This window comes from Siphateles boraxobius, unplaced genomic scaffold (genome assembly GCF_051911475.1).
Source record: "Siphateles boraxobius isolate OS27281-9 unplaced genomic scaffold, OSU_SipBor_1 6, whole genome shotgun sequence".
NCBI classification, from domain to species: Eukaryota; Metazoa; Chordata; class Actinopteri; order Cypriniformes; family Leuciscidae; genus Siphateles; species Siphateles boraxobius.
In genome coordinates, this window is record NW_027509186.1 from 2,576,700 (window position 1) to 2,589,572 (window position 12,873).

Sequence of the window (12,873 nt, forward strand, 5' to 3'; positions counted from 1 at the left end):
AACCCAGGAGTTTGGTTTGCTGTTTCTTAACGTCACAAACCATTCAACACGATAACAATACGATTACATGATAATATACATGCAATTTAAATGATAAAATATTTGAATAATGATGTAAATGCAGTTACCTGAGTTAAAATCTGTCTGCAGGTAAGGTAGTTTAGACAGTAACAAAACAAAACAAGTTTCCTAACAAGTTGGTAAACAAATATCTCTCCGATATTGGCACAAAATCCAAGATGGCGCCGCGGATGGCTGCCTCGGTGTGGAGCTCTCCAGCTATTGTGTTGTTTTTGTTCGTTTGTTCTGCGTTTAGTCATTCTTTTCCTATCAGTTTAACTAAAGACGAACTACTGGACATTAGGAAACACACACCAGAAACCTTTTCTACAGCTTTTGATTATTCAGACGTTTTGCTGGACATTCTCGTCGGAGGGGCAGCGGTGTTGTTCAAACGCGCGTTCAGACGCAAACGCGGGAAGCGAGCCGGCGCGCTGGTTAAACTCCGCCAGTATTCATCTCGCGAATCTCCGATCCCTTCCTAACAAAATGGATGAACTTCTTCTCCTCACCCACACTAACAAGGATTTTTTAAACTCTGCTGCTTTGTGCTTCACTGAAACCTGGCTGAGTGAAGCCATACCGGACAACGCAATACATCTGCCGGGCTTCCAGCTGTTCCGAGCGGATCGCATCGCGGAGCTAACGGGGAAAACGAGAGGTGGTGGATTGTGTTTCTACATTAACGAAAGTTGGTGTTCAGATGTAACAACACTGAAGAAGATGTGCTCTCCTAATTTAGAGGCACATTTCATAAACTGTAAACCCTTCTACTCGCCTCGGGAATTTTCCTCTTTCATTCTCGTGAATGTTTACATCCCTCCAGACGCGTGCGTGAGCGTGCCGCTACAACAGCTGGCTGAACAAATATCTGAAACGGAACAAAGGTACCCAGACTCTCTTTTAATCATTCTTGGGGATTTTAACAAAGCAAATCTTTCCCGTGAACTACCAAAATACAGACAGCACGTTACATGTCCCACCAGAGACAGTAATATACTGGAGCACTGTTACACCACAATAAGAAATGCTTATCACTCCGTCCCACGGGCAGCTTTGGGGCTCTCTGATCACTGTTTGGTTCATCTCATACCGACCTACAGGCAGAAACTGAAATCAGCTAAACCTGGAATAAGGACTGTAAAAAGATGGACTAATGAAGCAGAGCAGAATCTACAGGCCTGCTTTGATTGCACTGATCGGACTGTTTTTGAAGCTGCTACCAATGATCTGGATGAGCTCACAGATACTGTAACATCATATATAAGTTTCTGTGAGGATACATGCATTCCTACCAGGACATTCTTATCATTCACAAATGATAAACCATGGTTTACTGGGAAACTCAAACACCTTCGTCATGCCAAAGAGGATGCTTACAGAAGTGGGGATAAAATCTTGTATAACCAGGCCAGAAACAGATTGACAAAGGAGATCAGAGTTGCTAAAAGGAACTACTCTGATAAACTGAAAAAACAGATTTCATCCAACAACCCATCATCAGTCTGGAATGGCCTGAGGAACATCACCAACTACAAGTCACCATCCCCTCGATCTGTGGACAATCAACACCTGGCTGACGATTTAAATTCATTTTACTGCCGGTTTGAAAAGCCCTCATTCACAACACACACCCGGTCTGATCTGCACTTCACACATTCACCATCACCTCCTGCACTCCAATTATCACTCCCCCCTCCTGCCATCCAACCTGAGCTTAAGGTCTGAGTGGAGGACGTGAGCCGAGTCTTCAAAAAACAGAAGACTAGGAAAGATTCAGGCCCAGACGGCATCTCATCTGCTTGTTTAAAAGCCTGCGCTGACCAACTGGCCCTAGTCTTCACGCAGATCTTCAACAGATCATTGGAGCAGTGTGAAGTTCCCTGCTGCTTCAAACGCTCCACTATCATTCCTGTCCCCAAAAAACCCAAAATCACTGGACTTAATGACTACAGACCTGTCGCTCTCACGTCTGTGGTCATGAAGTCGTTTGAAAGACTGGTGCTGGCCCACCTGAAGGACATCACTGGACCCCTGCTGGATCCCTTTCAGTTTGCTTACAGAGCAAACAGGTCTGTGGATGATGCAGTTAACATGGGACTGCATTATATCCTGCAACATCTCGACAGACCAGGGACTTATGCAAGGATCCTCTTTGTGGACTTCAGTTCGGCCTTCAATACCATCATGCCTGGTCTTCTCACAGTCAAACTGACCCAGCTCTCCATACCATCCTCGATCTGTCAGTGGATCACCAGCTTCCTGACGGACCGGCAGCAGCGAGTGAGACTGGGGAAACACACATCCAAGACACTCACAATCAGCACCGGAGCCCCCCAAGGGTGCGTTCTCTCCCCACTGCTCTTCTCCCTGTACACTAATGACTGCACTTCTAAAGACCCCACTGTCAAGCTCCTGAAATTTGCAGACGACACCACTGTCATCGGTCTCATCCAAAACGGTGACGAGTCTGCTTACAGACTGGAGGTTGAACAGCTGGCTGCCTGGTGCAGTTATAACAACCTTGAGCTGAACACGCTCAAAACAGTGGAGATGATCGTGGACTTCAGGAGGAACAGCTCAGCACTCCCCCCACTCACCATCATGAACAGCACTGTGGAAGCAGTGGAGTCATTCAGGTTCCTGGGCACTATCATCTCTCAGGACCTGAAGTGGGACAATCACATTGACTCCACTGTGAAAAAGGCCCAGCAGAGACTGTACTTCCTTCGCCAGCTGAGGAAGTTCAACCTGCCACAGGATCTGCTGATTCAGTTCTACTCAGCCGTCATTGAGTCTGTCTTGTGCGCTTCCACCACTGTCTGGTTTGGTTCAGCTACCAAATCAGACATCAGGAGACTACAACGGACAGTCCGGACTGCGGAGAGGATCATTGGTGCCCCCCTGCCAAACCTCCAGGACCGGTACTCTTCCAGAGTGAGGAAGAGAGCAGGTAAAATCATCACAGACTCCACTCACCCTGGACACCACCTGTTCGAACTATTACCGTCAAGACGGAGACTCAGATCACTGGCCACAAGAACATCTCGGCACAGGAACAGTTTCTTCCAACAGGCCATTTCACTCCTGAACAGTTAACACTCCTCCCAAGGCATATGCCTGTAAGTGCAATACTCCCACTGTTTAGTGCAATATCCTACAACTCAGGTGATACTTATATGTAGATTTATTTATTTATAATATTCAAAACACTGTAAATAGGTTCATAATCTGTAAATCTGAAAATGTCTATTCTGACTAAACCCAACTGTGATAGTTTTATTCTCATATATTTATATTTTTATTTTTTATTCTTATAATTTGTAGTATTATGTTTCATGTTGTATTTGTATTTGTATATGTCCACTGGAAGCCTCAGTACCAAAACAAATTCCTTGTGTGTGCAAGCACACTTGGCAATAAAGCTCTTTCTGATTCTGATTCTGATCGTAAAACGGGTCTCCCCCCTCCACTGCGAATGATTGATTGACAGATGACACTACGCTTTTTAAATTCCCCGCCACAGAAAAGCGAAACAGCGCCAGGAAGTCTACGTTTGGCCAAAGGTATATTGCATCCGTAGTGTTAAGCACTACCATAGAGAATGAATAGAAAAAGTTAAGGGAAGTTAAGCTTAACCATTTTTTAAGTGCCAGGTCCAAACCAAGAGAGTTTCAAATTCATCTGCACCTGCCAGCTGCTAATGTATTGCGAAAATTCTTGCTGACCTCACAACCGGGCTTCCAGTCTACGTTCAAATGCCTGCGTTGGTGGTATAGTGTTGAGCATAGCTACCTTCCAAGCAGTTGACCTGGGTTTGATTCCTGGCCAACGCATCACATTTTTAAATTAAAGACCTTGATTACGAGCATTCTTGCTGTATGGGTTCGATTCCTGGGTCTGTCCATTCTTGCTGTATGGGTTCGATTCCCAGCCAACGCATTGCATTTTTCTCAAGCTGTCTTTAAAACAGTCATCCGGGTCCCCTTGCCAACTTCTCCTGTAACTTGTTTGCTGGAGCGAAACTTTTGTTAAGGTCTTTTGGCAGCAGTAAAGGACTGGATCTCCCCGTCGGGGAATCGAACCCCGGTCTTGCGCGTGACAGGCGAAGATACTTTCCACTATACTAATAAGGAGTTGCCGGGCAGGTAGTTGTATCCGATCAGCTCAACTTCCAGGAACGGCGTCATGCGTCATTTTAGCTCAACGCTTCACAGAAGCCAGTGAATCCAAAAAATAATCTAATACCGTTTGAAGTGTCTGTATAAAACGTGTTACATTATTAAATTAGAGACCTTGTTTTTTAATATGGTGCCTGGTAGGTCAGGTCAATAAGTTCATGCAATTTTTTTAAGTGCCAGGTCCAAACAAAGAGAGTTTCAGTTCATCTGCACCTGCCAGCTGCTAATGTATTGCGAAAATTCTTGCTGACCGCACAACAGGGCTTCCAGTCTACGTTCAAATACCTGCGTTGGTGGTATAGTGTTGAGCATAGCTACCTTCCAAGCAGTTGACCTGGGTTTGATTCTTGGCCAACGCATCACATTTTTAAATTAAAGACCTTGATTACGAGCATTCTCGCTGCATGGGTTGGATTCCTGGGTCTGTCCATTCTTGCTGTATGGGTTCGATTCCCGGCCAACGCATTGCATTTTTCTCAAGCTGTCTTTAAAACAGTCGTCCGGGTCCCCTTGCCAACTTCTCCTGTAACTTGTTTGCTGGAGCAAAACTTTTGTTAAGGTCTTTTGGCAGCAGTAAAGGACTGGATCTCCCCGTCGGGGAATCGAAACCTGGTCTTTCGCGTGACAGGTGGAGACACTTTCCACCATACTAATGAGGATGATGAGGAGTTGCAGAGACGGGTAGTTGTATCCGATCAGCTCGACTTCCAGGAACGGCGTCATGCGTCATTTTAGCTCAACGCTTCACAGAAGCCAGTGAATCCAAAAAATAATCTAATACCGTTTAAATATGAAGTGTCTGTATAAAACGTGTCACATTTTTAAATTAAAGACCTTGATTACGAGCATTCTTGCTGACCGCACAACCGGGCTTCCAGTCTACTTTCAAAGGCCTGCGTTGTTGGTATAGTGGTGAGCATAGCTGCCTTCCAAGCAGTGGCCAGCCGCACGTAGGTGTAGAGTGCTGCTAGCCAATAAGGAGCTGAGGAAATTACATGGAGGAGAGCCAGAAATAATACACAAAATTAGAGGTTCGATTCCCGCCTCGGCCACAAATGCCATAAAATTACCATTCATATTTTTATCTAGATACACGTTAAGTACGATTAACATATAATAAACAAACTTTGTGCACAAAAATAAAATAAAACTCGTAAGATTTGTTCTTGTGTAGGATGTACAAAATGTGCATTTATCTTAATAAATATCTACATTATAATAGGGTAGCTATCTTTAATATAGAAAATATTTGAATGTGAATAATTGAAAAGAACAATTTGATAATGTTTTAGACCTTTATTTTTTAGAGATATTCACAGAAATCCAATATATATGAAATATAACCAATACACACCAAATAGTAAGTTTCTCATTTTATTTATAGTACATATTATATAAATCTGAAAAAGGTAATGTATTAAATACTTATAGATAAACAACAACACCATTAATAATAAAAATAATAAAATCTAAAGTTTTGGAAAACACAGGAAAAAAAAGAAAAATATTTTAAATTAAATAATTATGTGTAGAGTTTTAGAAGTTACAGTTATTAACATTTAGTGTTTACACATCTGAGCAAGATAAAATAATGCAAGTTAATAAAATAAACTTTAAAAACATTAAAATACAATGTAAACAGGCTTCCGGGTGGACTGAGAGACAAGATGGCTGTGTGATCTTGAGCTCCCGATAGCAAGTTCGAATTAGCCCCCCTGAATTCACTAAATGCAAACAACTCGTAGTAATTTTATTTTGGAATGAATAGGGGAGCGATGACTAGAAGTCAAAAGAAACGTGACGCACAGAAAAGGAAGAATAAACCAGAGATGGACGACGCTCAGAGCCCCGACGGTAACCCCGCGGGAGACATGTGCTCAGTGCTTCGAAGTATCAGTAAAGAAATACGCGACTTCAGGACCGAACACAAAGCTTAATGAGCGCCTCCTTCATAGCCGTACTAGCCAACTCGGTCTCGTTGATCCGCGTTTCCGCTTCAACAAGACCGAGTTGGCTAGTACGGCTATGAAGGAGGCGCTCATTAAGTCCATGGAAAAACAGAAAATAATGCAGGAAAAATTGACTGATTTAGAGGGTCGGAATAGGCGGAACAACATTCGCATCTATGGCGTACCTTAAGGTAAGGAAGGCAACCTCGTGTCTGATTTTGTGGAGCACCTTTTGAAAAGCGAACTTGAACTGACAGCGGACACTAGCTTGCGGTTTCAACGTGCCCATAGAGCATTAGCTCGCAAACCAGAGCAGAATGAGCCACCCAGGTCCATAGTGGTACATTATCTGGAGTTTACCACCAAAGAAACAGTACTGAAAAAAGCCTGGGGAAAGAAAATAATGATTGATGGACGACGCCTGATGTTTGACCATGATTATGCATCGTTTAGAAGCGCAAGGCGTATGCGGGAATAAAGAGGCTTTTGAAAGAGAAGGGAATACGATTCTAGACACCGCTGGATAAGATACGCATCCACTGGGAATCTGGACCACGTATTTACGAGAGTGCACAAGAAGCAGCGCAGGAGCTGAGGAAGAGAGGGTACTCGGTGGAGACACCTGGCCGCAGCACCGCGAATCCGAACCGGAAGGTGGAGCAGTTTCTTCAGGCCCTGACATCGCAGCGAGCCGGAGTGAGGAGCGCTGAGGACACAGCGATCCGTGCAAGGGAAAGACTACAGGAGTTTGGGCGGTCCCCCTCTAACTAATTTCCATTCCCTGTTTTGTCAGGGTATGTGAAACTTTCTTGGCCCTTAATGAAACCAGCTGTGAGAAGTTAACGTTAAACGACTATTACATCACTTTTGCCTGTGAGGTGAGCTTTAAATCTTTCTATGCATATTCTTACGCCACCCTTGAGACTATCTTATTGATACTACATGAAAAGCAACTTTACTACAATTTTGAGTGATATCTCGTTTCACTTTATTCTATTCAATTTTTTATTTTATTCTATTTTTATTTAGTTATTCAGTTATTTATGTATGTATGTATGTGTGTATGTATGTATATGTATGTATATATATATATATATATATGTATGTATGTATGTATGTGTGTATATATATTTTTATTATACTTTTTTTAATATTTTATATATATATATATATATATATTTTTTTTTTTATATCTCTATTTAACTTTAACGCTGGTGAAGGGGGGCCAAAATACTTAAGACTAATGCTGACGACTTCAATAGGAATAAAATAAACGCTATCGGACGACGTTGGACTACTAAGATGTGTGAAACGAGGGTTTTCACAACTAGTGAGGGGCCCTCCCGGAGGAGGCTCCCCCCTCTGCCTACCAATGGGGACTTAGGGTGGCAAAGGCTCACCCTATCTTGGAGGTTAATTGTTTCCTTTTTGTTCTTTTTAGTTAGCACAAGTTGTCCAGATGTTCAGGTCTGTGCAGTTTTAAGCTGTCTGGAGGTGAATGAATGTAACATGGGTTTGGATCACTTAAATGCCATATAACAATATAAAACTAGTGTCACTTAATGTCAATGGGATGAATAATCCAAGTAAAAGAAGTAAGGTTCTGGCTAAACTAAAGAAAGAAAGGGCTCAGGTACTATTTCTACAAGAAACCCATCTGCCCCAAAAAGAACACGAAAAGCTAAAACGCTTTGGATTTAGGAATAAATTTTACAGTTCGTACAAACCTGGACGGAGGAGGGGAGTAGCTATTCTCATCACAAATACGGTTCAATTTGAATGCCTTAAAGAAGTTCGGGACACTGAAGGGAGATATGTACTAATTAAAGGGAAGCTAGAAAACAGAATGGTGACACTGGTCAATGTATATGCCCCCCCAGAGGTACCAAATGTTTTCTCAGAGCTCAATTTAACACTATTGCTATAAAACTGAAGGTATTTTGATATGTGGAGGAGACTATAATGTGGTCATGAACCATAACTTAGATACAACAAGCCGAAAAGGAAGTAAGATGTATTTAACCAAGTTTATTAATACATTAGTCCAGGAAATGGGACTAATTGACGTATGGAGAGAACTTCACCCAGAAGAAAGGGATTATACACACTACTCAGCACCTCATTCTGTCTGCTCCCGAATCGACTACTTTTTAATCAATGCAATTGAATGCCACAGGGTAACAGAGAGTAAAATTGTTGTGGCGGATGTATCAGACCACAGTGGGATCAGCTTGACAATACACCTCAATAATAGGAAAATAAACACTGTCTGGAGGGTAAATGTGGGTATCTTGAATAATAAGGGGTATGTGAGATACTCAGGACAGATATAGAAAAGAGGGCAAGATTTGTAAAGCAGACCTACTACGAATCAGGCACAAAAGCAACAAGACTTTTAGCTAGGCGCTTACGGAAACAACAGGCAGTTAACACGATTCATAAAATTAGGAACCCTCAAACCAACCAAATATCACATGACCCAGATGAAATTGAAAGAATATTTGAAGATTACTACAAGAAGCTCTATTCTAAACCTCTATCAGCAGATGAAAAAACAATAAGGGGCTTTCTAGAGTCACTTGATCTGCCGTCTATTGGTAAGACACAGAATGACACTATTATGTCACAACTCACAGTTAAGGAGCTGGGAGCTGCAATAACTAGGCTAAAGGCTAGTAAATCTCCAGGTAACAATGGTTTTCCACCGGAATGGTACAAGGCCTTTCAGAAGGAGCTAAAACCTTTGCTTCTGCCCTGTTTTAACTGGACTCTTAATAAAGGTTGGGCCCCCCCATCGTGGAAGGAAGCAATCATTACAGTTCTACCTAAAGAAGGCAAAGATAAAAAGAACTGCAAAAATTATAGGCCAATTTCACTTCTAAATGTAGACTGCAAACTATTTACATCAATTATATGTAAAAGATTAGAGGCCTTCATTCCAGATTTGATCGACGAGGATCAAACTGGGTTCATTAAAGGACGCCAAACGCACGATAATATTAGAAGAACCCTTCATATTTTAGATAACGCTCGAAAAAGTGGTATAAGTACAATTCTTGTAAGTTTAGACGGCGAAAAGGCATTTGATAGTGTTAGTTGGTTATTCTTATATGAGGCAATAAAGAGATTTGGCTTCAACGACGGCGTAATTCAATGTATCAAAACTATTTATCAAGAGCCCACAGCGAGGATCAGAGTGAATGGAAGCCTGTCCAATACAATCCAGCTGGAGAGGGGGACAAGACAGGGTTGTTGTCTGTCTCCTACTCTTTTTGCTTTATATGCTGAGCCTTTAGCGCAGGCAATACGGCAGAATGGGGAACTGCTGGGTGTTAATATAGGGGGAACAGAACATGTAATTGGCCTTTTCGCGGATGATGTCATTATTTTCCTGCAACAACCAGATATATGTTTCCCACACCTAATGTATTAACTGGAAAAGTATGAATACTATTCAGGATATAAACTGAATATATCAAAAACACAGATTCTCTCTCTAAATTATTCTCCAGCCCGACAAATAAGAGAGGCATATAATTTGGAATGGAATTCTAAAACAATGAAGTACCTTGGAGTAACTCTTACTAAAACCCTTAGTGATATGTACGAAAACAACTATAGTGAAATTGAGGAAAACATCCAAAAATATATTGAAAGGTGGTCTACCCTTCAGTTAGGCTTTAGTGCTAGAATACAAGTTGTCAAAATGAATATTCTACCTAAACTGTTATATTTATTTCAATCTCTTCCAATTAATATCCCCCAAAACAAATGTATTGCTTGGGACAAGATGATCTCTAGATTCATTTGGAATGGTAAAAAACCAAGAATAAAACTTAATACACTCCGACTACCTAGAAGTAAGGGTGGAATGGCTTTACCTAATCTTATAGAATATTTTTATGCAGCTCAGCTCAGACCTCTGGCCTGTTGGTGTAGTCCTGACTATGAGTCTAAATGGAAAGAAATAGAAAAGGGCATACAGGGCTATCCGACCCAGATACTGGTCGGGATGAACATTTGATAGGTGCTTTAAGGCACGCTATGAACCCAATAATAGCATTTACACTAGAAATATGGAGTGCTGTAGTAAGAAAATACAAACTTAAGAGGGATACGTGCATATTGCAGTGGTTTGCGTATGACTCAAATTTTAAGCCGAGGATGTATGATCCAGTATTCAAAGAATGGACACAAAAAGGTATGACAGCAATATGTACAGTTTCGACAGGTAGAGAATTTCCAACCTTCAAAGATCTTAAGGCAAAATACGACCTAGAAAACAAAGATTTTTATAGATACATGCAGTTAAGAGACTATTTCACAAAAGAGATAAAGCCACTTGAAATGACAAATAAGGTGATTAGAGTCATTGTGGACTTGTACAAACAGAAGGGGTCTCGGCTCATCTCTGCTTTCTATCAAGCCCTGGGTGAGAGTAGGGGGGATACGACACTCTATATAAAAGCAAAATGGGAAGCAGAACTACAAATTCAGATACAAGAGGAGGCATGGAATCGCATGTGCGAGACACAATGTACTTCTACAAGTTCCTTAATATGGAGAGAGTTCTGCTGGAAAAACTTAGTTCGCTATTCCATAACACCGAAAATAAAATCGAGGCAACTCGCTAAACAACAAAAATGCTGGAGATTGTGCGGGAATGTGGAATCAGACCATGCACACATCTTCTGGAACTGTACAAAAATGGGGACATACTGGCAAAATGTTCACCTAGTTGTTAAAAATGTTTTGGGATATGAAATCCCAAACACTTGTCTAGTGATGTACCTAGGGAATATTGAGGAGGTTGTAAGGAAAGAAGATCTGTATTTGACTAAAGTATTACTTGCATCCAGTAAGAAAGCGGTCACAAGAAATTGGCTCAATATCAATATCCCAAAACAGGAACAGTGGTTGGAAATTGTCCAGGAAATCTTTGAGATGGAAAAATTGACATACCTTTTGAGAGTCAAACAGAATGTCTTTGAAAAGAACTGGGAAAAATGGAACATTTATATGACACGTGACACAAACTGAACAAATGCCAAATAGAACAGTGGACTGTGTAGCACATCATCTCCAGACAGATTGTTAGTGTTATTACTATAGTTATTTTGATTTATGTATCATTTACTGTATTATTTTGTTGATATACATGTGAAAATTTAATAAAAATGAAAGTTATAAAAAAAATTTTTTTTAAATGTAAACAAGGACAAAACTTTTGGTACAGTATTTTAATGAACAAATGGAAATTAGTAAACTACAATTATAATAAAATTTAAAGTTGTGGAGAGCACAGGAAAAAACAAGATCTTTATTTTAAATTAAATAATTATGTACAGAGTTTAATTGTAAAAAATAATTAACATTTAGAGTTTTTTTAAGTCTGAGAAAGATAAAATAACAATGCAAGTCAATAAATTAACTTTAAAAAACAATAAAATACAGATTCAGATTATTTTATTTAATGCCATGTCAGCATTCAAAGCTATTTTTATGGCAAAAATTCAATTACAAAAATACAAATATCATATAAATACAATAAAAACAAAACAAATATAAGCTACAAGTCATTAAATAAATTAATCTGAATCTGTATTTTATTGTTTTTTAAAGTTAATTTATTGACTTGCATTGCTATTTTATCTTTCTCAGACCTAAAAAACACTAAATGTTAATTATTTTTACAATTAAACTCTGTACATAATTATTTAATTTAAAATAAAAATCTTGTTTTTCCTGTGCTCTCCACAACTTTAGATTTTATTATAATTGTTGTTTACTAATTTCAATTTGTTCATTAAAATACTGTACCAAAAGTTTTGTCCTTGTTTACATTGTATTTTAATGTTTTTAAAGTTTATTTTATTGACTCGCATTATTTTATCTTGCTCAGATGTTAATAACTGTAACTTTTAAAACTCTACACATAATTATTTAATTTAAAAATTTTTACTTTTTTTTCCTGTGTTCTCCAAAACTTTAGATTTTATTATTTTTATTATTAATGTTGTTGTTGTTTAATCTATAAGTATTTAATACATTACCTTTTTCAGATTTATATAATATGTACTATAAATAAAATGAGAAACTTACTATTTGGTGTGTATTGGTTATATTTCATATATATTGGATTTCTGTACATAGTTGTACAAATATAATGTGAATATCTCTAAAAAATAAAGGTCTAAAACATTATCAAAATGTTCTTTTCAATTATTCACATTCAAATATTTTCTATATTAAAGATAGCTATACCCTATTATAATGTAAATGTTTATTAAGATAAATGCACATTTTGTACATCCTACACAAGAACAAATCTTACAAGTTTTATTTTAATTTTGTGCACAAAGTTTGTTTATTATATGTTAATCGTACTTAAAAGTGTATCTAGATTAAAAAATGAATGGTAATTTGGTATTTGTGGCCGAGACGGGAATCGAACCTCTAATTTTGTGTATTATTTCTGGCCCGCCTCCATGTAATTTCCTCAGCTCCTATTGGCTAGCAGCGCTCTACACCTACGTGCGGCTGGCCTCCGCGTGTGAGGCGAACGTGATAACCACTACACTACAGAAACCTATTGATGAGGACATGTGCTTTTTAGAAGATGGCTCCTTCCCATAATCTGCTCTGCAAGACGTGTGACAGTCTGTGAATTCCACAAACAACAG